General features: G+C 37.4%; 1 long non-coding RNA gene across 1 annotated transcript in view; it reads left to right on the forward strand.

Annotated features, from left to right (window-relative positions):
• Positions 1 to 3,596: 3,596 nt before the first annotated feature.
• The window catches only part of LOC309442684, a 38,048-nt gene continuing 14,626 nt past the window's right edge, over positions 3,597 to 27,018 (forward strand). The window contains exon 1 of the long non-coding RNA XR_014184649.1: positions 3,597 to 3,832. This is a non-coding gene — a long non-coding RNA (uncharacterized lncRNA). The remainder of the gene's footprint in view (positions 3,833 to 27,018) is intronic.

The raw sequence follows: 27,018 nt of genomic DNA on the forward strand, positions 1-27,018 counted from the left end.
GGAACTGTCAGTTTATGTTGGCTAGCCCATTTGCTATGCCAAGTAAGTCATGGTTAGGAAGTCCAAGTTTGTCAGAAAGTGACAAAATACCAGCTTCTTTCAGAAAATTTATATAGGCAGTGTTTACCTGTGAATATGAGTAAGCACAGATCATGCAAGACGGCTTTCCAAGCTGAAAAGGCCAAGAGAAAGTTGTAAATTGAAAGGTCATTCCTGGCAGGACACAAGGATTGAGAGAAGGTCAGTCACCCCTAATTAAAATATCTTGTTACCTCCAAATTATTTGGGTTTTATGTTCTTCAATCAAATACTCAGAGCTTGTTTTGACTTTGTGCAAAAGACAAAAGACATGGAATATTTATGTGAGAAACTGTACGAATGCGAAACATTACATTAGCTTGGATAAAAATGCATGAGACATGAATCCAGACAGAGGTGCAGGCATAAAAACCAAGACTGAAGGAAAATGTCATTCTAACCTGTAATAATAGTTTGGAATATTTAGCTATTTTTTCTGAGGTTTGCTTCTTTCTCTGAATATTTGGAACTATCTACCTGCTGAAGGTAAGACATTGGTTTATATAGCATTCTGTTTTGACGTGGTTTATACTGAAATATGACAAATCAACAGATAGTAATGAAAACCTTGGTCAGCTTGCACAAGGCTCTAGACTTGCACCAATATATGATCAGTGTCACTCCATGAAAGTCAATGGACCACATTTTTTCCCTTCATTACAGTAGTACAGCTCCATTAACTATAGAAAGCATTAATCAAACAGCAACACTGAACTCTGTGATGTTGGACAGGATATAAATTAAACAAGAATTTGGCCTCCTGGCCATTTTTTCTCCTGATTTGCTGATGGCAGGAAATCCCTTGTTTTATTTTGCCTCAAAGTTTTAGTCAAGCATGTTGATATTAATTATGCTGCACAATAAAGCTATATTCTGATATACAACTATGAGCACGAAGAAAAATTAACATGTAAATAAATATTTAGAAGCTTGGCCATGACAGGCTGATTGATGTCTTGTAACACTTTGAACTTCCTCAATCCTTTTTTTCTTCCTTTTCCCAGTTTCTCATCTGCATCACAGAAAAAATAAGACATCCTTCTCTACTAAGAATATTTAAACATAAATATTAATAATGTTAAAGCACTTCAAAGCCACTGATGTAGGTTCAACTTATATCTTCATTCCAGGTAAATTAGTTGTTTTTTTATTTGGGATCTTACAAAGTGAGGACAGAGGTAAAAATATTACATCCTCCTTCCCATTGCTAATAAATGATCTGGGAAAATAAAGGCCACAAGCTTTAGAAACTCTGAATAATTTAAGAGATTACAAACTGGAGTATATCTGACTATGTAAGGCAGACAAAGATGTCTACTCACTAGCAGTAAATATAATTTGAAAACAGCAGGAAAAAAACCTACTACTTATACTCACAAAAGCAAGCTGGATTTATTTTCATCAAACAAGATGAGAACATTTCTCAGCTCCTTGATTAAGTAATGAAGTAAGTCAACTATTTGAAATGCCCAAATATTTATAAAACTTTGTGGGTGCTAGACTGTCCAACCATTAAATTACACGAAAAGTCTGAAACAACAGGATAACACCTCAAATCTATTCCATCATATTTTTCTCTGCAGAGCTCCAAGCTACATGTGAAGAAAAGTCTTTCTTTCTGTTTTTACTTCTTAAAAAGTTTTGAGAGCAAAGAGGTCAGTTGCTCTTAATTAGATCATACCTGATGGTCCTCTTTCTGAGCTCTGTCCAGGAATTAACCCTTAAGACACCAGATTGTTTCTTGGCTGAGAGTGACTCAGCTAAGGTGGTACTGCTAAAATACTCCTGCATCACCTGGAAACCTGTGGTGCTGTCAGACTGGCATTTACACAAAGCAAGCTTTTAACTACAAGAGAAGTTATTGTTAAATGAGGGCCCTCAAATTCAAGCCATGAACAGCACATAAAAGATTGGCTTTTTAAATCCAGTCTTCACTTGACAGAAAAGGTATTTACAACATGGCCATGAGGTAGCTACTTGTCCTTACAAAATGCAAAGTAGCCACCAACCAAGATGTCACTTTCTCTGGGTCAGTTGTCTGCCTAGACCTCTGTCAGTGGAAATCAAAGGAAGAGAGATGTCATTTTTCTGATATCTCTCATCAAGAAATAATATAAACCAGTTTCATACAATGCTTGTAGCCTTATTCTGAATCCATGACACCTCCAGACTGATAGAATTTATGATATTGACAGTGCAGCACTTATTATGGCTGATAATTTCTCCATAATTGTAAGTACAGAAGCAATTATACACAGTAAAATTATGCCAGTTATTCAGTCTTGTGTGGTGAACTCCAAACAAGTTAAATGTAACTACCTTTAGATTTTTATTCATGCAATTTTTATTCCTTTTTTGGTGCTGACACAATTTAAAGACATTTAAAAATAATAAGAAGGAGCAACCTTGAGATGCACTCAGTTATCACGTAGGACAGAAACACAGGCTGATGGAATTTACTAAGTGTGGCACTTGCACACCCCCTCTCTCCCCCCAACTCCTCCTTCAATGTGGAAGGTGCATGCACACCTGCCCCTCTTCCCCAACACCTCCCACCTCTCCTGCAATGGGGCAGTTAACAGCTCCTTTCGTTTAACACTCTGTCACAGAATCACAGAATCACAGAATCGACTGGGTTGGAAAAGACCTCAGAGATCATCGAGTCCAACCCTTGGTCCAACTCTAGTCCGTTTATTAGATCATGTCACTAAGTGCCATGTCCAATCTCAGTTTAAAAACCTCTAGGGACGGCGACTCCACCACCTCCCTGGGCAGGCCATTCCAATGCCTGACCACTCTCTCTGGAAAGAATTTCTTTCTAATATCCAGCCTAAATTTCCCCTGGCAGAGTTTAAGCCCATGCCCCCTTGTCCTATTGCTAACTGCCTGGGAGAAGAGACCAATCCCCACCTGGCTATAACTTCCCTTCAGGTAGTTATAGAGAGTGATGAGGTCACCTCTAAGCCTCCTCTTCTCTAGACTAAACAACCCCAGCTCCCTCAGCCTCTCCCCATAGGTCTTATGCTCAAGTCCCTTCACCAGTCTTGTTGCTCTTCTCTGGACTCGCTCCAGCACTTCAATGTCTTTCCTGAACTGAGGGGCCCAGAACTGAACACAATACTCAAGGTGTGGCCTCACCAATGCAGAGTACAGGGGAAGGATCACTTCCCTTGTCCTGCTGACCATGCTATTTTTGATACAGGACAGGATACCATTGGCCTTCTTGGCCACCTGGGCACACTGATGGCTCATGTTGAGCTTCCTGTCAATTAGTACCCCCAGGTCCCTTTCTGTCTGACTGCTCTCCAGCCACTCTGCGTCCCGCCTGTAGCGCTGCAGGGGGTTGTTGTGACCAAAGTGCAGCACCCGGCACTTGGCCTTATTGAACTTCATCCCATTGGAATCAGCCCATTTTTCCAGTCTATCAAGTCTGTCGGTTAGCTAGGAGAGAGGAAGAGGCACCAAAAGGTCAGGAAGTTTCTGGGCACACACAGCCAGAGTTGGGGGGGCGGTGCCAAGAAGTTTCAGGGCACCCATAGCCAGAGTGGGGGAGCAGAGAAGCCCAAAAGCTTCTGGAATGCCCACAGCTAGATCTGATAAGACTATAAAAACAGGGATCCCACTGAGGCTTTCCTTTGTGTGTGTCCTCTCAAAGCAGTGGGCCAAAATGCAGCCAACAGCGACCATCCCCTTAGGCCGGCACGTCGTCTAAGGTAACCTCCAGAAACTGGGACTGCCTCATCTTCGTGTGTGGGTGAGTAATAACTTAATTCCTCGCTGGACTAGCGAGTGTATTTTCCTTAATAATTCCTTGCTTTAATATATGCAAGTTATTTCCTCACTAGACAAGTGAGTGTATTTTCCTGGAATCAGGGACAGCTCTGGTGTTGTTTTTTGTGAGCCACGTGTATGCATACTGTGGATCTCCATTATTTTTATTTGCTGTACCCCAATAATTTCCTCAACTGATATCTGAACCTGTATTTTATGTTACCAGAGTACTAACTGACTTTATAAACCCCGTTTCTAATTGGTTGATTTTCCAGACTTTCCCGGACAGAATAAAAGTCTGGTTTGGACCTGGTTGTCCGCTAAAACTAATTTCAGGATCCCTCCATGACACTAGGTACCTCTTTGTATCAATTACACCAATTAATTGAAGTAGAGGTGCGTTAGCTACTGTATATTGCTGAAGCACTAGAAATCATTCAAGCAGATTTACTGAGGTTTAAGGACAGTGTAATAATAGCATTTGTATATTTCATATGCAGCCATTGTTACACCTCATTAAATGGGCTGGTAAATGATCCATTGCTATTTAATTAACATGCAATGAGTGTGATATTAAATCTAACATGTAAATTAAAACTCAATTTGAGTCACTTAATTCTAAAGTGTGATGAAAAACTTCTTTGGACCTGGATGGCTTGTGTCTGTTTCTTTTACTCAGCTCCCTTTCATTGTTCAAATTATGTTGGGCAGATTCTAGAAAGACTAAAGGGGAAAGTTTTATGACAAGGAATTTCAGCACACCAGATTAAAAACAGCCTCTCTCCTGACATTAAGTGATGGGCAGACATTTGGCCAAATCCCAAACATCCTAATATTTCGAAGTGTTCACACTCAGGATTCAAACTCATTTCAAATTCAGAAAGCACTAACAAGAGAAATATATAATCAAATGTGACAGAACTTTGGAAATATCCGAATGCATGTGTCCTGGTCATTATCTTTTGTTTTCCCAGGTGACTCAAAATTTGAGCAGAAAATATTTAAATTAGATTTTAGATAAGATTTAAAAGGAAACCAGTCATAAGGTCTTCCAGCAAGAAATTCTTCCATATTAACTGTAGATTCCACTACTTTTCATGACAATATGTTTTTTTAAAAAGTAACAAAAGCTATCACAATTACATCATTGTAATCAATATAGACAAAGTGACACAAATCATAAGGTTCACTCTTCATCAAGTATACTAAAAATTTGGGAATTAAGTAAGAGTATGGATTAGAAATTTTTTTAACCTTAGTTGGATCCGTGTAACTGTTGAATACACCCCAAAACAACAGTACTTTATATGTCCTAAACTACACTGATAGGAGATTGATTTGTGGAGAGACTGAGTGTGAGCTGAGAGCTCTTACAGCAATTTTACACAGATTTCATCACACAATTAAATCCTTCAGCCTGTTCTATAGCTAGCTTACCCTGTTCTTTACATAGCTTTTGAGCTAATCTCAGGCATTTCTTCTGTGAAAAGCCAAATCTGCCACACACAGTGCCATAAGAAGCTAACAATGCCCAAAACAGTAGAAGGTGAAGGTCCTAGCCTTGATCTTTTCTGGACAGTACTAATTAAATCCAAATTTATTTTCTAGAATTCAGTTGCTGACACGATGGGTTCTACTTCCTTTTCTCAAGTAATAAGAAGTTTTCAGTCAGAAAAACATGCAAACTGACTTTACTCAGCTTTAAAAAGTTCTACTATTTTCAAAGGGAACATTTTGGCCAAAACTGATCTATCAGAATATAATGTCTTATTCTGAGTTTAATTTGGATCCAAATACCTACGCCCTATGTAGAGTGTATGACAGCAGCAAGGAAAAAGCTTTGGTGGAGTTCTCTGATATAACCTGCAAAAGTCATAGCAGAGCTAATCAGAAGTCTTCTATCATTGCACTCTTATCATACTGTAGAATGATAGTTATAAAAAAGGGAATCTGAAGGTTTGCTTTTTTTTTTTTCCTATAATAGATCATCAGATTTTCTAAAAATCATGGGTTAGCAAGCAAACTTGCCAGGCAAACCTGACACATTTTCTTTAGGAAGAAACAGCTGCCTTCCAGAGTTAAAATATAACTATTAAGTTCTATTCATCAGAGCTAAAGAATACAATTTTATAACCCATTGACTCTGAACTTGTTTATCAAGCAGAATAAAGTCTTCAAAAATATTTGTTTAAGCTGTTAAATGGAAGCAGTGTTTACTCTTACAATGCATTTTTTTTTTGCTCATCTTCACTTTGGCATCCGACCTTAGTCAACTTCATTATCTAAACAATTTGTAATTGTACTACAGTTTGTTAGCATATCAGTTCCTAGATAGATTTCCTTGTGAACTTTCTTTCAAATGAGATAAGGGATTTTTTGAGAATCATTAAGCTCTTCTCAGGGCTCAGCTGCCACACACTAAAGAAAATATTTAATTTATAATTTGCTCTGATAGACAGATAACCTCTGAACAAAATCCCACACAATTGTCTGTTTATGGAGTGTGGTAGCTGATCTGTCTGCTTCCCAGGATTTCATGGTAAAAAAAAAAAAGACACTAAATTTTTGGTGGAATAAATATTTTAGAACAATTAATGGTAGTATTTTCTATAAACAATAAAGCTTTTTCTAATATTTGAAAGACAGGAATTATTACCATCATTTTACAGAAGAGGAAGTTGAGCCACAGAGAGTTTTATTATGAAAGTCAAACAGCAAATAAGACATAAAATGGTTTTAATCTCCATGTATGTCAAGCTCCTGCTGCAAACATTGGACTGTACTCCTTAACCTCTTAGATACTTTTCAAGTTTCCTATGAGACGACATGAAACAATATAACTGACTTGGCACCAGAAGCAGTATTCATCTCATGTCAACAGTAGTGGATGCAGACAATGCATCCAGGGTCCAGTGTGGCCAGACATGAAGCAGACCCAGCTGGGAACCCACGCTGGTTGCAGCAAGGGATCAGATGCCTGTGCCTCTGCACCTCCATGGTAGGACAAGCTCTGATTGACACTAGCTGGAGAGCCATCTGTCATTTCTACATCAGTAATATTCAGCAAAATGCAGTAATATTCCTGTTTACAATTGCCTCGACAGTAACAGGATAACATATTGTTTATTTTATTATTAACAACACTGATCTAAAATAGAACTTAAAATCTTTATCTAGTTCTATTGCTGACACAAATTTAGGCAGTTTAGCTTTATTCACCTCTCCTCCAGATTATTTGCAGCATTGTATTTCTGGCTCCATTGCCATTCAACCATTCCATGTCTTCATTGGCTACATGCTATAATATTCTCCCATGTTTCATCATTCCTCTACATAACATTTGCTTAATATGAGAATGATTCAAAAACAAAGTGAAAACTACTCAAGAAAAAGTAAAACAAATAAAAATCTAAACAAATCCATAAACCATTCCTTTCCTAGAAGTATATTCCGGGGTCTTGTTCCTACACTGTGTCAAGAGACCCTAATGTTGGGAGATGGCAACTGTTTACAACTTCTTTGATCTTCATTAGGTTTTTCTGTCAGAACACAGTGTTTGGCAATTTATTGAATTAAGTCTTTACACTTTCACCACCTCAAATCTTGTATGGATCAATAAAACTTCCTCTTACATGAAGAACCCATTCTAATTCATTCTAGCTGCTTAATCCAATTATCCTCCTGAATAACAGAAATTGAAGAGATTGAATAATAGAAATTGAAGAGATTCACAAACTACCCTTGTACACTTCACTAGAAAGAAAGGAGTTTAAACAAACAAACAAACAAATAAATCTGTTCAGTTCCTGGTGCATGAAGGGTAATTAACCCAACTGTAATAATTTCCTACTTTCTAGAATTCTGTAAGTTTTACCCAATCAATACGCTACCTGCTGCAATGGCCTGAAATATGCAATTTAATTATTAATGCATCGTTGCATGTAAAAAGTAACAAGCAGCAGTTCAAGAACAAGGAGAGAGCAGTAGTGTGCCCCAGCAGTTTTTTTCAGAGCTGTTACAGTTACCAAAGTTACAGTTACAGTCATCACTCAGGAGCTGACCTATGCCTGCTGTCAGGATCCAAAGGATCAGGAGTATCAAGTATTCATAGAATCACAGAATCATTTTGGTTGGAAGAGACTCTTAAGATCACCAAGTCCAACCATATTCAGACATCTCAAGCTGTAAATAAAAAACAGGATATATAAACTCAGAATTTTAAGTACTTGCCTGCCTGGCAAGTGCACCCCTTTTAATAATGGCAAAATCCAGAAAACAGCATATGAAAGACAGCAGTGTTGTAGGAGCCAGATTCAGCCTACCTTTAAGCTTCTGTTATGTTCCCTTTCTGTATTGTGGTCCCACTCAATACCTGCACACCATAAAGCTGCATCTATCCCAGCACACACAAATACTGACAATCTTCCAGAGGCCATTAGGCTAGTTGGTGTTTGTTGGCATGTTTTAGCCCTGCTCCTCACATGTCCCAAGCGTGTTCGCTATGCAGATGGGCAAAGATAATCCCCATTTGCTGTTTTACATCGGTGTTTTTCAGGTGGGAGTGTCAAGGTTTCAGAAAAAAGTCCTACAAGAAATATTTCCAAACAATATGCTTTATGTATGTCCTTCATTATTGTTATTTGCAATAGCATTGAAAACTCATTCAAGCCCATCTATTAATATTTTCATTTCAGTGTAGTATACAATTTTCAGTATAATATGTAATATTTTCATTTAGTGTTTCTAAAGTAATGAACCATCAGGGCCTACTGGTTTTCAATGAATGAGTAATTCTCCTTCTGATGTTAAGCATAAAGAAATATCTGCTCTCCCAGGAAAAAGAAAAAAAACAAAACAAAATAAAATAAAATTTTAAAAAATCTTTTCTCTCCCTTCTTCTTCCTCCCTGTCTTCACACAGAGCCCTAAATACTCACGTCAGCTACCACTGAAGTATTTTGCAATGCACAGAACAAAATCACAATTTTATCTTGACTTTAATCTTTAAGGAAAATGAAAAAAATATAGTGCAGCAGTCAGAACAAGTGATTGAGATGCAGCTTGTAAAGTTGATGACAGATCATTTTTCAGAATGCAAATTAATTATTTAAATAGAGGTGTCTAATTGTTTCATTGCCCTTCACTATCAGCGGCCATTAACTGCTTCTCAGAGTTAGCACAAAGTGGTCAAATTAAACTAGGAAAATTTTTGTTATATTTAACACTCACCTTGCACAGAATAAATGATGACACCCAGTACAGGACAGTGTAAATTCAAATTACTCAATACTTCAAATTAAACCACCTAATTATATCCCAGGAACTTCAGTTTGTTTTACCTTTCTGTCTTTCATTGCATTCACTTTACTATTTCTGTTCTTCTCTTCCATAAATAATCTCCCAATGTTTGAGCTATTTTACTGGTTCATTTTAGTTTTCTTCCCTTCTTCCCTGGAACTTTCAACTCAGGGCTTCAAATCATTGACACTGTATAGTATGTAATCCATTAGGAAAAAACAAAAACAGCAACCAAACAACAACAACAACAAAACAACCAAACAATAAAACAAACACAACAACAACAAAACAAACAAACAAACAAAAAAACACCACAACATACGGACATTTTCTTATGTTTGAACCCCCTTGTGTTGTCCTTAAACTAGAATTACTATAGCACTCCAAAAATATAAGGCAGAACTAGGGACCTGAAATTTCTGAAATTAAGAAAAGCCTTGCAGGCAGCTATCCTAATAAATTCAACTTTTGGCTATTTTATATACAGACTAATTTTAAGGGCAGTCAGCAGGCATAATCATATTTTACTTTTTTTTTTTTTTTAGTGTATTAGTTATTACCAAGACCATGGGCCATAGAAATAACTCACATATTTATTTAATTGGGAAAAAATAGTAGAAGGTGAGACACTGACTCTTACACAGAAAATAAATTTATGCAAGCTCTTATTTCAGGAGTTATTTTCCATTAAACAAGCAATTTCAAGGCACTTATGAAATTACAATTCCATAAATTAATGGAAACACACTAACAGGAAACTGGATAAATTAATACAGTGTCCTGAACCATATAGGGAAACTAAAGATTATAGATCCAGCCCAAGTATGAAACATAACAGCAATTTTCAAAGGTAGTTATAAATGGAATGGGACATATGTTTTCACTGATGACATAACCATAAAGTGAATGTTGCACATGTCTGTTACTGATACCAAAAGCAATAGACTGGAAGATTATCACATACAGGAAATAGATTTGTGAGGAGTACTTATTTTGCTATTTTAATAAATACACACTGATAACCAATCTTTGCCCTGGCTCTCAGAGAAGCCTGAAAAAAAGTCTTAACATTTTTTTCATGCTGATACATGAAATGAAGTGTTTAATTGTTAGCCATTACATTCTAAATTCTTTGTTCATACTATCACATATGGAAATGTATATCTTAACTAATGTTAGCAGATACTGATTACCATTTTGGACATGTAAGCCTCTCTGCTCAGCTGAGCTTCCATATTTTGTATCTGTAGTTCAAGTATCAACAAAAAATAAATTAACTTTATTGTTGAGTTGTTCTACCTTTATCAAACAGCAATATGGTTGGCATTGAGAACACCTGTCATACTGATGCCTTGTAAGAGTTTGGGATTAATTGCCCCTCTCTGTGCACCACTATCTCTGTCTGCAAAAGGGAGGCACGACTTCCTTTTTGGAAGGTAATTTAAAAGTTATGGATGAGTAACTGTGCAGAAGTGCAGTAAGAATAAAATATAACCTTCAGAATTTCCACTGACTCATGGTTTTAGTTAATCCATAAAATGAAAATATGTTCATATGAGATACATGAAGACAGCATGTTTACACTCTGCTTTTTCCAAGTCAATATAAAAATCATCAAAATAATATCAAAGTTGCATTACTTAAAGGACTCTCCAATTAGTTGCTCTGGTAAAGAACAGTCAGTTCTGGAAATAAGTGGGGGGATTCTTTATTAAAATATTTGCCTTTTCAGGGTTTTATCCAGCTTAAATTGAATGGTTTGATGTAACTGAAAATCATAGATACTGCTGCAGAAAAATAAGGTATTATGGTCCACAGAAATGTTTCAAAACAATCATACTATTGGTTTCATAAGACTAAATGTATGATGGAACCTGACTTGCCCTCTCAGTCTTATTAGATGATTGCCTCTGCTCACACGGTACCTATTTAGTGGAAAAAAGGATCCTTTTTCTTAGTTGGGCAATAGAGAGGAATTTTGCTGGGACTCCTTTAAATTCTCCCTGTTTTAGGAAGGCATATATTTTATTTTCACTTTTCTAAGCATAACTGTTTCAGAGTAAACAGATGATTTTTTTTGTTTGCTTGTATTTTTGTTAAATTATAAATTTCAGCTAGCTGGCTGAAGCCCAGAGAAATTTTCAGAAGTACCTACAGAGATGTGTTTATAAATGCCTGAATCTTTAAGGCCAGCATTATAATTAAAGAACAGAAAGAGTTAGAATTAGCATCATCAGTTTTGTTCTAAAGTTTAACCTAATCTCTGTGATCCCATTTTGTTTAGCCAAAGGTAAATGGCTATTGTTTAATAGGGGACTTTCCAATCAGTGTTCATTAGTTAACGAGGAGAAAAAAATATATATATATTCTTAGCCTGTATTAATGCACACATAAGACTACAAAACACCCAGTTTAAAACACTAGTCAAGAGTGTTTGAGTTCATAACTTTCACATTGTTTCAGTTGGCTTCTCATGAACATTGTTAAGCTTTCTAAAGCTCCCAGACCAGTGGCGCCTTAGTAATTCCAGCTTCTATATTGATTCTGGTCTGTCTTTTCTTTTCTGCTCAGGAGCTGAGCTGTCTCCTTAATACTCTAGTAAGCATAAGAAAAAAAAAAAAAATAAAAAAATAAGAGCTTTGTGTAGTAGAGAAGAGCAAGATCAACAACTTCCACCTAAAAGCAGAAAAAGGCAAATTGCCTAGACAAAAAAGTATCACAAATTATTATTTCCAGATACATAGATGAGTTTTTGGCTACTTCCCATAAAATACTGTTAAGAACACTAATTCAGTAGCAAACATTAAGACTGTGGTGGAAAAGAAGACTTCATTTGGTCTCACCAAAAAACTTGGATTCAGAGATCAGAACCATGGTTGTGCCTCGTGATATCTTTCCTGTTGGCACAAGGAAACCACGAATCTACTCATAATACGAGTATTTGTGGCATCACAAACTGCCACAATAGAAGGGTAGCTTGGACCTGAATCCTGGCAAGAAAACAAAGAAGAAATAAAATCTGTTACTGGAGCTACAGAAAGAACTGAAAGGAAGAAGTTTTTTTTAGTACAGTAGCATTTAAAAGTCTCTACAGCACTGCACAGATACAGCCACATATCAAGCCCATTCATTCTTTGTAATTAATACAGATAAAAAGTGTGAAGACATGTTATTATTATCTTTATTCTTCAGATGGAAGCATGACCTGCCCAGTGAAATCTGAGACTCAAGAAAGAACTGAATTGGCATCTGTGGAGGCTTGAGCAAGCGCCTCACTTCCAGCTTCATTTGCACCCTCTAAAAGTAGGACACATTTATCAGTATATGCCATACTCTCACATACAGCCAGGAAGAACTTTGCTGGTCTGGAGTAGAAAACAATTCTGTAATCAATCAATACCTTTCATTCTAGTTAGCACAGTAAATATATTTTCTCAGTGATAAACCAGTACTGGCCAGACTTTCTGAATTCCTAAATGATTTGGAGTGCTTAGCTTCTTTATTAATGATGCTGTGATGTCATCAGGAAGCTGCTTTGAGCCGTGCCTCAAGACCAATAACCATGGGATTTACAGCTATGAGTCGGTGAACACTTTTCAGCCTCAATGACTCAAAACACAAAAAAGGGAAGTTCAGCAAGTTAGGTGTCCTTGACCTTACCTCATGCTAGAGGAATCTGGTATTCATCTTAAGGGAGAAACTGGAAAGATGGAAGTACTGTAGCTTCAGAGCTGAAGGATGGATCCCAGCTCCAAAAGCCAGGATGAGTACTGTATTATTCGGCCAGGCACTATTTTGGCCCTTGATAATGTAGATCAACACGCTGCAGCTGGCAACCTCAAGGTAGACCCAGCCTATGAGAGGCCACCACCAAGCTCAAATCATACAATAGTTGTTCAGGTAGCATGCAATAACAGTTGACTCTCTCCTTCTGTGCTTCTTTCTGTCATAGCCTGACTTATTACAGAGTGAGCTGCCACTCTAAATTTTTGAGATGAAAAGGTGAAACTGAATAATGCCACCTTCTCCTCCACCTGTGAGCAGCCCAGTGCTTCATCAACAATGCCCAGGAGAAAGGAGGAAGTTCCAAAACTGTGATTCAATCCCTCTAGTTTCTAAGGACTAACATAAGACAGAGATTGTTTTTACACTTTCTTTTTTCTCCTTTTTCTTTTTTTCCTTTTTCCTTTTCTTTCTTTTTCTTTTCCTTTTTGTTTTCCTTTCCTTTTTCTCTTTTTTTTTCTTTTCACCTACACAGAGCAGTGGCTGACAAAGTTATGCATTTGTCATTATTTCAAAGGAGATAACATCAGACTATGTATAAATACGTAATCAATTTTTAGTACTAAAGAAGAGAGAGCTGAAAAATCCCTTAGTTTGTTGTTTTATTGGGTTTTTTGTTTGTTTTTTGGGGTTGTGTTTGTTTTTGTTTTTGTTTTCCAGTAAATGTAAGAAATACAATCTGGAGAGCTGAAGGAGAAGGGAGGTCACTTTAGAGATACCTATTGTTAAATAAGATGAGTAACCTAATTTCCTGAAAGAGTGTCCCTGTTGGAGAGAAGATATCTCTGTGAGTTAATGAAGATAACTGCTATGTGAGTCAGGTCTCATACACTTTAGCAAAGCATGCTAGTTCTGTTAAAATACTTGTAAGTTTTAATGCTGAAACAGTGTTTAACTATGTGGACAGTGCCTGTCCTCTGAAGGCATAGTCACAAATTACTGTGACATAAGCCATGCTAAATTTTCTACAGATGTGACCAGGCCATCAGCTTACTCAAGTTGAGACAGGTCATCAGGGATCAACAAAATATCTCCTCACACAGTGAGTAGCTGTCAAATCTGAGGTTTCTTATATCACAGGAGTTCATTAATCTGGGGACCACTGTTTTTCTTGTCTGGGGTAGATACAGTGAGCGAGCAGTGTCTGGTGTGTCTTATGCTACACTCTAGTTAATGTACACTAGAGTAAAGAAGCCCTGCAGAGCTAAGCACTGATTAAAGCAGACTAGAAAGGAACCATGGCCATATTCAACAGGGTTCTTCTATAATGTGGAATAATTTGAATTCATGAATGATGCTGATTTCTCTCTGTGGAAAGGATATGTGGAAAAGGCTCCCTCAAGAGAATCAGCAGAGCTTGGTACCAGTTGTAAAGTAAGGTATATACGTGAGTCTGGGGACTGATACTTCTATAAGTTAGGTTACTGCATGGCCTTCCCTTTGGTAAGAGACCACTTCAACCAGCTAACACAGTTGAATAGTTCCTCCCCAAACACGCCTGTAAGTTATTGATAAATTTGACTGCACAATGAAGAGGGAGTAAAAGCAACAACAACAACAAAAAAAAAAAGGTGGAGAAAGTCTGGAGCTAGTACCCCATCCACCTCACAGGTAGATCAGCAAAATGACTGGGTTTGGGAATGTTGGCAAACTACACTGGCTGTGGTAATCACACCTCCTGCTGACTTTATTCAGTTTTCCCCAGTTGATGTTTTATTGTTTTTTCTCAATAACGTTCTGTTTATTTTTAAACCTTTTAACTCATAGCTTATGAGTGGAGAAACATTGCTCACCAAGAACACCTGCAATAAATAATCTGATTGCTCTGGGTTCTGCAAGGCCTTGAGCCAAGATAAATTTTCCATTATACACTCTTAGAAATTAAAATCTGTTCTTTTTATGGTCATATGGTGCCTGGAAGAAATTTTACATATGTAAAATAGCATTAAATAGTGCAGAAAACAGCACGCTTGAATGCATAAAATTAAGCGTTGATGATTGGTGGTCACATTTGGTTAGGAGAAATTTTTCTTTCATAATAATACTTCACATTTTTCTTTCATCTCTGACCTTTCTTCAAGCTTCTCAGTCTTTTTCAAGGTGTCATTAATAAAAGGGGAAGTCATCCAAGTTAGATATTTTTGATGCTGTTTCTGGAAAGTAGCCTAAGGAGCAAGTTAACATTTTCCTGCAGAAGAGACTTCACAACAGAGCTCCCGTTGCAGGAGACTGAAGTGGCCCAGCCATAACAAACAAGTAGTGCTTTTCAGCAGCAAACATGTACTGTCAAACTCTACCTATGCAAAGCAAAAGAAGAGATGTTTTGATTCTATACACAACTCAGCCATGTGGGTTCAACTATTTTGTGCCTATATGAGCTGCTAAGGGCTGTGGAGAGTTATCCTTATCTGTATCAGAATAGTTGTATCATTGTAAATTGAAAAAAGCTGATTAAGGAGACAAGCATGAATAGTGGAATCCACTTGGGAAATGAATACAAAGAAACTTACCTTGGAAAATATTGATATAGTAACAGATGCACCTTTGACTAACTACAGACTGTGGATAGTTCTGCCATTGAATCAGTTTCCCAACTGATTTGGCCTTCTTTAATTACATTCAGTCTTTTTCAGTTCACTGCCACCTTATATGACTCAGTTTTCTTGCAGAAAATGTGGCCATTTTCCAGCAATTTGCAACAGGCTTTCTAAGTCATCCATTGTTTGCAATAGAGTCCCTGCAAACTTAGAGCCAATATGTCCAAACACTTTGAAACACTGATTATCTGGTCAGTAACAAATACAATGTGCTGAGCAATACCTGCACCACTGTCTTGAAATTAGAAGTTATTTCCCCATGGAGGGAGTACTGGTCTATAAGTAGGCATTAATATCTATTCTTTATAAAAAGTTTCACTAGGTTATTTTCTTCCCTATAAGTAGTTTCCCAGAGATATATATACTTTGCTATACTTTGCTTTGCAACAACTTGAAGCACATCAAAATAGAGGCAATTGGAAATTATTTGATGGGACATGCTTTTTCTCCATAGGAAAATGCTGATTCATTGAAACTGAAACATATTACAAGCAGAAAAAATGGTTTATAATTAAGCAGAAAGGGACTTCAGCTATGACATGGAATGGTTCCCTCAGTGGCTGACCTAGAGAACAGCCTACCTTGAGGCCAACTCTCTCACCTGACCACAAGTGTTCGTATAACCTGATTTGCACTAGAGACTAATAATTAGTTACCAAACATCTGGGGTGACAGTCTTAAACACTTCAAGTGAATGACAGTTTGGCCTAGTGAATGCTTAATCTCTTTATGAAGTAAAACTGTTTCCACAGCATACCTTTCTTCAACCTAGTTTAAAGATACTGCTGCTGAAAATCCAGACTAAATCCCTTCCTTGGAGCTTGCAGAACAGGAATTTGAATTGTGATCTTTCTCTGGAGCATCCTGCGTAATGCTGGATTCATTAATCTTAATCCTTTGGTCCTTTGTTATTCTGGACTCCCCATTTTATTTTGTTTTGAGCAGACTGGGTTTTCAGAAGATACTGTTTTGATTTAAGCCTCAACTATAAGAAATACAAAAGTCCATCACTCTTCTTCTGAGTAGAATTTTTTTTTTAAAAAAAACCTTCCTTTATGTGAAAATAAGTTTTATAGTGATTGTTCTTGATTTTGCATTTGAGATGCTTCTACCTGTTTTGCACCTTTGATACCTGTGATACCTTTTTAGATCTCTTGCTTTTTTAACAAGAAGTATGGGTAACAATAACACCCTTCATGACCACTAGCGATAGACACCAAGATGAAACTCTTGTGATGGCACTGAATTTACCATGTCTAACTCAGGCATGTTTGAGTTTGCTGAGAGTTAGTAGATTTTGAGAAATGTATGTAGCTTGGTCACAGAATCACAGAATGTTAGGGATTGGAAGGGACCTCAAAAGATCACCTAGTCCAATCCCCCTGCTGGGGCAGGAACACCTAGATGAGGTTACACAGGAACACGTCCTGGCAGCTTTTGAAGAAGAAGGAGACTCCACAACCTCCCTTGGCAGCCTTTTCCAGTGTTGTGTTACCCTCACTGTGAAGAAGTTATTTCTCATATTCCAGTGGAACCTCCTGTGTTCCAATTTGAACCCATTGCCGCTTGTTCTACCATTGGTTGTCACCGAGAAGAGCCTGGCTCCATCCTTGTGACACTCACCCTTCACACATTTGTAAACATTAATTAGGTCACCTCTCAGTCTCCTCCAAGCTAAAGAGACCCAGCTCCCTCAGCCTTTCCTCATAAGGGAGATGCTCCACTCCCTTAATCGTCTTTGTGGCTCTGCGCTGGACTCTCTCCAGCGGTTCCCTGTCCTTCTGGAACTGAGGGGCCCAGAACTGTACACAATATTCTAGGTGTGGTCTCACCAGGGCAGAATAGAGGTGCAGGAGAACCTCTCTTGACCTACTAACCACCCCCCTTCTAATATACCTCAGGATGCCATTGACCTTCTTGGCCACAAGGGCACAGTGCTGGCTCATGGTCATCCTGCTGTCCACCAGGACTCCCAGGTCCCTTTCCTCTGTCAGCCACTCCTCGCAATTTGGAGTCATCAGCGAACTTGCTGATGGTACACTCTATTTCCTCATCCAAGTCACTGATGAATATATTGAATAGTATAGGTCCCAGCACTGACCCCTGAGGCAACTAGATAGAGGCCTCCAACTAGACTCTGCCCCATTGACCACAACCCTCTGGCTTCTTTCCTTCAGCCAGTTCACAGTCTACCTCACTACCCAATCATTGAGACCACACTTCCTCAGTTTAGCAGTAAGGATGCTGTGGGAGACGGTGTCAAATGGTTTACTAAAATTAAGGTAGACCACATCCACTGCTATCCACCTGGTTATGTCCTCATAAAAGGCTATGAGGTTGGTGAAGCACGACTTCCCCTTGGTGAAGCCATTCTGACTGCCCCTAATGATCCTCTTCTCCTTGATATGCCTTGAGTGACACCAAGGATAAGTTGTTCCATCACTTTCCCAGGGATGGAGGTAAGCACCAACCCTACCATTTTCAGGTCAGAATTAAGTTTTGTTTACTAAATAAATTAACAGTATTAAAAGGCTCTTTAGGAAAAAAAAAATGTTTTGGGGGAGTTTAGGGTGGGGTTTTGTACACTCTGTACCATATCTGACCCATTAATATATGTGTTTTGTACTTTGTACTTGAATCCCTAATCTTGTACACCCAGGAGTTGAAATTTAAAGGAAAAACCTAATGCATTAGGTTTGTTTGAGGCATTTTTTTAGGTCAAATCTTATTACATTTTTTCCATCTTCTCACTGTCCTCCTTAGAAAGATTAGGACAGACTAGTAACTATGGTTCTGGATTGTTTTCATGGATGGATTTTTTACATGGTTTTGATTTAGCAGCAGTTTGAATTTATTGGATTAAATCACAAGTTTTTATGCATTATTTCTGATAACAATCAACAGCTGATTAATGAAGTTATTTAAAGTAATTCAAGGGGATTTGTTATAATCAAAACAGTGACTTGAATACAGATTCAAAAATGACAAGGGTCACACTATACTTACAAAGAGATAAATCAGATCACATAGGCATAGACACACATATAAAGATAAAAACACGCACATACAAATCTATAATACAGACACCCACTCACACACATTAGACCATGGATTCTTAAATATATGTGGACACACAGGCATGCGCATTAATGCATGAATATACGTGGAGGTATGCCTATGGCAGGAGCTCCAAGAGTGATGAAGGGTGCCTTGGTGCTCTGATTCACTACACTTGCACAATAGGAGTTCTTCTCCCTGACATGCATCTCTCACCCAGGTATCCAGGTGGCCCAGCGTGAGAGCTGTAACCACCGCAACTCTCGAATTCACATATAAAAGGAGAGGATGTTGAATTTAGCATAGTAGTTGTCAGGGCCACAGCCATCTATGAAGATTATATAACTGAAGAAACTCTATGCTAGTTCTGGTCTTCTGTTTGAAAATCTCTGATTCCATGGTTTTACTCAGTTTTGAATCCCCATCAGCATGAAAGACATCTCAAGCTTCCTAATAATGAATCCAAGGTAATGGAGAAAGTATGAATGTGGCATGTTTTGCAAGAAATGAGCAAAATAAATGAACTTTTCCTTCAGCCACACTGTAAGTTCAGCTAAATTTAATTAGGGTTACTGACATAGTAATTTGCATTGATACCCATGATGTGTTCCTGCTCTTTATAAAGCATTTCCTTTTGAAATTGCCATGACCTATATAAGCACATCATGTTGTTCCTGTGGCTAGCACTTGGTTGAAGTAATAGATTGAAGTAATAGATTCACTGTGAAATTCCTGTAATTACTATTTCACTCTTATCTAGCTGAATACAGAAGCACTTTCAGGGCCCTTTTTTTAAGTATGTCATTGACTGTATTAGTTTTGATGATATCTCAAGACTGCTTATCTATAATGACTTATAAAATGTCAACTTAAAATAACCCTCCTTTATTCCATGTTATGTATCTTCAGTGTCTAGCTGACTCTTATGGGTGGAAGCAGAGTAGTTAAAGCAGAGACACTTGCAGAAGATAAAGGATCTGGGACAACACTGCTTGTTCTGGATGCTTGATCTGCAGGAGAAACTCTGATCCTTCATATGGATTAGCAAAGGAACATGATTTAGAAGGGGGTCTACCCCTTGGAGCACAAGTCTTATGAGGAGTGGCTGAAGGAACTGAGGCTGTTTAGCCTGGAGAAAAAGAGGCTGAGGGGAGATCTTATTGCTGTCTATAACTACCTGAAAGGAGGTTGTAGCACAGAGGGTGTTGGTCTCTTCTCCCAAGTAGCAAGTGATAGGACAAGAGGAAATGGCCTCAAGTTGCACCAGGGGAGGTTTAGATTGGATATTAAGAAAAATCTCTTCATGGAACGGGTTGTGAAGCTTTGGAACAGGCTGCCAAGGGAAGTGGTGGAGTCACCATCCCTGGAGGTGTTTAAAAGGCATTTAGACTGGGTTCTTAGGGACATGGCTTAGTGCTGGAGATAGGTTATGGTTGGACTCGATGATCCGGAGAGTCTCTTTCAACCAAAATGATTCTATGATTCTAAGATTCTATTCTAGCAGGAAAGGGGATAAAGAAGTCAGAACAAAAAGCTCTCATGTTTGCCACTAGTTAGACAGAGTTACAATTTCCTCAGTCCAGATGTTTTGTCTCCAAAATAGCAAAGAAACTATTGCAAATACAAGTGAGTGCTGGGGAAAGTACCTACTGCCTGTGTTTGAAAGCAGCATTATCTGTGGTATGAACATTTGGCAAATCCAGGCTATTTGCAATTTACCAGAGTGCCTCCCAGACAATATTTTTACTGGTGGTATTCCATGCTGCAGATCTTACCTCAGTATATTGGAACCTATCCTGAATTTTTTTTCTTTGGTGGACTTTTTTTTTTTTTCGGTTTAAACGAATGCACAATTGTGCATTGATCTAACATAGCAGTTAGTAGCAAAAAGTAAACAAATCAAAATATATCTTGAACAATATCATGGACCAAGGCATCTTTCACAGTAGAAAATATAAAGATGTCAAAGTGAAAGCTCAGTGCAACTGTTATGTATGAAACATGGGGAACATCTGAGCCTTTCACCTTCATATTATTAGTGGATGTCCAACATAAATTACATCTGAACTGACAGCTTCCCTACAGTATGATGTCACAGAATCAGAGAATGGTTGATGTTGGAAAGCACCTCTGGAGGTCATCTGGCCCAACAGACCCCACTCAAGCAGTGCCACCTAGACCAGGTTGCCCAGGACCACATGCAGACAGTTTTTTAATATCTCCAAGGATGGAAACTCCACAACCTGTCTGGGCAACCTGTGCCAGTGCTCAGTCACCCTCACAGTAAAAAAACTGTTTTCTGATCTTCAGAGGAAACCTCCAGTACCTCAGTTTGTGCCCATTGCCTATTGTCCTGTCACTAGGCAGCACTGAAAAGAGCATGGCTCTCGCTACTTTACACCCTCCCTTCATGCATTTGTACAAATTTGTAAGATCCCCACCCTGAGCTTTCTCTTCTCCAGGCTGAACAGTCCCAGCTATCTCAGTGATTCCTCACAGGAGACATGCTCCAGAAGCTTCATGTTCTCAGTGGCCATTTGCTGGACTCTCTGCAGTAGCTCCATATTTTGAGTTTTCTTCCCACACAATATTTTTTATATTTCTGTAACATCGAATTTGAACTCTAATCCCTAAAAAAGAACAGATAAAATAACTGCATATGTAAAAACAATCCGATAAAAGCAGTAAAGATAATTAAAATAGTTACTATATTCATGGTCCTACTTAGCAAAACACAAACTGCCTGCTGCAAATTGTCAAACCCAGTGTACGCAAGAGTAAGAAAAAAATCACATTGAAAATCTATCACATATTTCTCTCTCACATATCTTCTCTCCTTCTCCCTCAGTATGTAGCATAATTCAATCCAGTTGCTTTTGACAGCAACCTTTAACGCGGTGATTCTTTGGAGAAATTAACTTTGAAAAAATAATTTCATTCTCCACACATCTTGGCTTCAAGCATTTGTCATCATTTAGTAAAGTAGTTGAAATGTTACCAGAGGATGGGGACCATAAGAGGCTGAATGAATGCTAAATTTGCTCTGAGTCTGTTTATCCCATCATATACAGAATTGAAGATCTTTTTTTGTCTCCATAGCTATATTCAACATTTATCCATTAATACAGGAACAACTCAGTTACTGGCTCTGTAGGGATCAGAGCATAACCCTACTATCTACAATTTAATAGCTACCATACATCATCAAGATTTAATTCCCAGGCTGAGTAGGATGTAAATGGCAGTAGCCCACAGATACATTTTTTTAAAACTCGAAATCTTTGTGGCTTAATACTCTTCCCCAAGCCCACTTGTATTGTGCAGCCTGCATTTTTTCCTATAACTCACACCTGACATCCTCCAAATTAATGTTGCTGTTTTGTGGTTACATTATTTGATTTCTTGATACAACATTAACATGAAAGGGAATTATTTGCCAACTATTAATATTATTAGTGGCAAGTTTTTTTTTTTTTTACGACAAGGCTTTAAAAATCTTCTGCTAATAACCCTGATCACATCAAGCACAGTTCATTTTCTGGTGAATAATATCCTAAAGGTAGAAAAAGAAAAAGGCAGAAATCTCCAAAATACAGAAAGGCTGTTGTTTAAGACCTTCTTGAAAACAAAAGGTAGGATCATGAAAGCCACCTAGCATCTCCAGACTAGTTGAGCTGCTTCAAATCCCACCAGTTACACTTCCTAGCAGTGCTATTGTTTAATATCTTCATCAATGGCATAGATCGGGGGTGTCAAACTCACTCCAACACCAGTCTCCTGCTCCTGCAGCGCCACGCGTGTCACACACACTGCACGTGTGACCAGCACACTGGCAGGTGCCTGGGGACAGGGAGCTCAGCGCTGCCACCGGCTGGGAACAAAGTGCTGGGCCAGATAACACAAGGAGGTGGGCCAGATCTGGCCTACAGGCCAGGTATTTGACACCTGTGACACAGAGAGTGGGATCGAGTAAAATAAGTTTCCCACTAAAAGGTTCACACAATTACTCCCACTGGTCAAAAGTTGCAAATTGTTCAATAATGAGTTTGCTACATATTGACATATCATGGGACATTATAATATTTCTCTCCTTCATATTACTTAAATTTGAGTTTTAATGCATTCTCTGGAAAATAATTTGCAGCCAGTTTAGAATTAGATCCATTTTAATAAAAAATAGTTATAGTCATTGTTTTCCACTCATTTAAAAATCAAAAATTTATAAACAAGAAGCATAAGTGGTAACTTACCATTATTATCTGCTGTCAGCTAAGAATTTGTGGGGACAAATTCCTCTCTGCATTCAAAGCTTTATCTACAGTTTACATTCTTAGTGTCCTCTAATTACGTCTAAGGCGTCTCTCCACAGGAAAGGACTGTGACTTCCTATGTTGCCGTTAAATGTGCAATAACGCTTGGAAATCATGTTTTCTAAATACTTAGTAATATTTATATGTTACCAACACTGCCGCCAAATGGGTTCCAAGATATACCCTAAAGGTGTTGCTATGAATAATGTGAGTTATCACAGTACAAGATTGAAAAAAGGTGGAACAAGTGCATACATACCTGCAAAGCAGCAAAAAAACCCACTGGAAATGCAAAGCATAAGAATTCAGGTATGAAATCTTAGCCCCATTGAAGAAAACCGCAAAAATACACTTAATTTCAGGGGGGAAAGGGGCAGACTTGTACTCCAAGTATAGATGGAAAAAAGAATACTTTCCAGCTCCCCAAAGCCATTTTTGTAGGTGATGCCATTTGTGCACAGTGCCAATTAATTTTTCCTTGTTAAAACTAACGATCCATAATTTCTTCTGGAGTGGCAGAGCATAATATGGATTGTAATGGCCAAATTGAAAAAACAGCTAGTTCAGATTTGTGTTCAAATTTCTCAGGTAATACTTATCTGGACTCTATAAGGCTAGAAGTACCTCAAGTGTTAAGATGTGAGGTTTTGTAGCTACATATGTTTGAGTAGTTTATCTAATGCCTCAAGGAGTTACTTCTGACCACATCTATGCAGGAGGATTTCAGAGCTCTTCCAATCTCCAGGAGCCAAGTATGTTCCTTTGAAGGTCCTAATATCCTGCCAAGTGACACCTCAACATGTACTATGCAACATCTGTTCCATGATGGAGACCAGGCATATGGTCAGGAAAGAGCTATTGCACCTTCTGGCCAGCTACCAGTCTGGATTATTGAGACACATTTTAAAACTGAAATATGAACACTCGGTCCAAAATTACACAGAATATGATAAGCGATTTCCTGGGATTCATTTGTGATTTTTTTCTCTTATTTAAAATTCTTTTTTCCAAGCTAGATATCCCAGAATTGTTGTAGTATATCTCAGAGATATATCAAAAGGTGGTGAAGAATATAAAAAGCAAATTACATCCAAAATATAAATACTTTTTTTTTTCAAAAAAAACCCCATATTACGTATTTTTATACCAGTTGTCATATTTCCAACAGAGAAGTTATTGCCTATTTTAGTTTTCACCATTACCATCATATTTGGCATATCAACTGGAAAATCCTCCTTCGAGTCTACAAATAATAATAACAACACTAACAATTATTATAATAATAATGGTAGCAATCCTAAATTTCCAGTCTATTTAAATTAGCTTGACTAGGGCCGATGGACTGCTTAGGGAGGAAAAATATGCATATTTTATCTCCTTTAATTATATTACTTTCATATATGAAATATGTACTTATTGTTGTGATTATTTAATCAAAATACACAAATGTAATTTTCCTATGAGAAAAGATGCACAAAGCACTAGACTGTTCAAGTACCTTTGTTCTCAGTTTCACAATTGTTCCGAATTCAGGACACAGAAAACAAGAATTTGTTACATTTTAAGGGATAATTGCTACCAAATAATTTATGGCTGCAAAATGCTAGACATAGCAGAGAGACTACAGCTACTTTATAAGCTAGTAAATTAAAATGAAACCTCTGTGTGCTGAGTATCTTGCATAAGATTAATTGGATAATATCAGGCTGCTCACATTATAAAGATCAAATGCAAGGAGAAAAGACATAAACTTTGTGTATGTATCAATGTAACCTCAACTCAGCAGTTGCTGATTATTTATTGGGCCTGTAAACAGCTGCAGCTAATCCTGTTGTGAGAGCTGTTCAGGAAGACAGAGAGAAGAAAAAAGAAAATTCCTGCTATACATAGCTGATAAGAAGATAAAAGGTATATCTTACAAAATTCTGATTAGCCTTAGATCCTTTTGACTTCAGTGACTACTCAGCACCAGGCAGGAAACAACACAGGTACAAAAAAATTATTCTGCCAATTTTTCCACCCTTTTTCTATAAAACATGTTGTACTATAACAACTCAGAACATGAAGTGACATAAATTTCTTTAATTAAAATAAAACAGAAAAGCCTTCCTTTTATCTCAGGGCCACATTCTTATTGCATGCTTCATGTAAATTCTGCTATCTACCATACAGTGAAAAAGGCTGATCGTAAGCATTTGGCAAATTTTATTCTATTGGAAAGAATATTTGTAGATGGTCAATGTGAATTTGTTTCATGTTATCAAACCATTTATAATTTAATGTCACCATGGATTTCCAACATACTTGGGCTCTTCAGCAGTCTCCTTGAAAAGGAATCAAGTCAGTTTTTGAAAATAAAAGATTGACAGCAAATACCAAATTCAACAGCTAAATTCTGCACTCAAGTATACTCTTGTATAGCACTATCATGAAAGATAATATAATTTTACCTGCAGGTACTCTATATATGATTTAACCCAAACTTTTAAAGTCCAATTCAAGCCACTCAAAAAATTTGTTGTTGACTTCAGCAGTGACTACTTCAGTCTTGCATAAGCAGCTACAACATAAAACCTTGTTGTAAGCCTGCCACAGTGAAGCCTGTGGCATATCCATTACCATTCCACCTTTGTGCATTGACTTTGAGGAAATTACTTTAAACATTATGTATGTATATTATAAAGGACAATTTTCATGGGCAAGATTCTTCCTATGACTACACAAACTTGGAGCAGACTTTTCTAATAATGATTTAGTGGATCTGTCCCAGTTTATCTTAAGTTGAAAAGTGTCTCCTGATCTTTGTTGTCAGGGTTCAACTGAATTAGAAAAGACCAAGGAGTGTAATGTTCCATTAGAAATTTTTGGAAAATTAATAAGTGCAATGTGATTTATAAATGCAAGCCTTTGGTAATTATTACTCCACAACGGCAGCATTCACTGTGTCTAAAATGTGAGCATGCAGTATAGATTGGAAAGATAATTTGTTCAGCTAGGAGCAGCAGTATTTAAATAAAAATATGGTTAAAGAAATAAAAAAGTGCCATCTTCTATAAAAATAATGGGGAAAAAAATAGCATTAAAACCTTTTACAAGGTACAAAAATGCAAATGTGGGGGGTTTGGTTTTGGTTGTGTTTGTTGTTGTTGTTGTTTTGGTTTTGGTTTTGTTTTTTTCCAGACAGGTGACAATTTGTTATATCAATATGACTGATTGAATTCTAAATGAAAATAAAGATATTTTAGCCATTAGGTTTTTTTACTTGAGGGAGTAGATTTCTTCAATTTTGATGAGAAGGACCAAGTCTTTGCTGTTGACATAGGTTATGTCTTCATAAATAATACAATTCTTAGATTTCTTACAGCTGTGGTCAGTCTACAGTTTTAACATGATAACTGCATGGCCTTGTATAACAATCACCAAATCATACATTGCTAAGTAACCACTCATTTATGAACAGGCTTCTTTTAATAAACACATTAACAATCCAGTACATACTCTGTAAAATCCTATAATTACTTGGCATAATTTCCTTCCTTTTCCCACAAGTTTTACAAGACAGTTATTTTTGCCTTGTTCAGAAATCCTTTGATGCCTCACCAGAAATGGACTTTAAAGCCTATATCTTAGAATAAATAAGAGGAAAAATCTAAGAACAGGTATAATTGAATAATTTATCACTAAGCTTTCCCAGTTTGATAAATATATATGGCATTAGTTATTATTTATTTGCCTTACATGCAATAAGCATTTGAAATATTTAACGTTGTAGAAAAATGGTTGAATTATGCATTATATGGAGTCTTCTTTTTAAGGAATTAGTTTTATCAATGTACGAATGGCACTCCTGGAAACTCTGCCTATCTCAGGAGCATATTGCTTTCATCTGCCTGATAATTCAAGGTTTCATTGGACTTTTCAAAGTGTTGATTGAATGAAGCACATATTAATTTGAGGTAATTATATTCTTCCAGAGATGGTTTCAATTTTAGCACTGTATAGATGCAAACTGTGAGAAAGTATGCTGTGATAACAGCTAAATAAGCCAAATTTAATGCTAAATGTAGACATTAGGTCCTAATGTCTCTGTTTAAACAAAAGGGAAAAAAAAATGCGTCAGCTCTC

This window comes from Streptopelia decaocto (assembly GCF_964273445.1).
Source record: "Streptopelia decaocto genome assembly, chromosome: 7".
In the NCBI taxonomy this organism is placed as follows: domain Eukaryota; kingdom Metazoa; phylum Chordata; class Aves; order Columbiformes; family Columbidae; genus Streptopelia; species Streptopelia decaocto.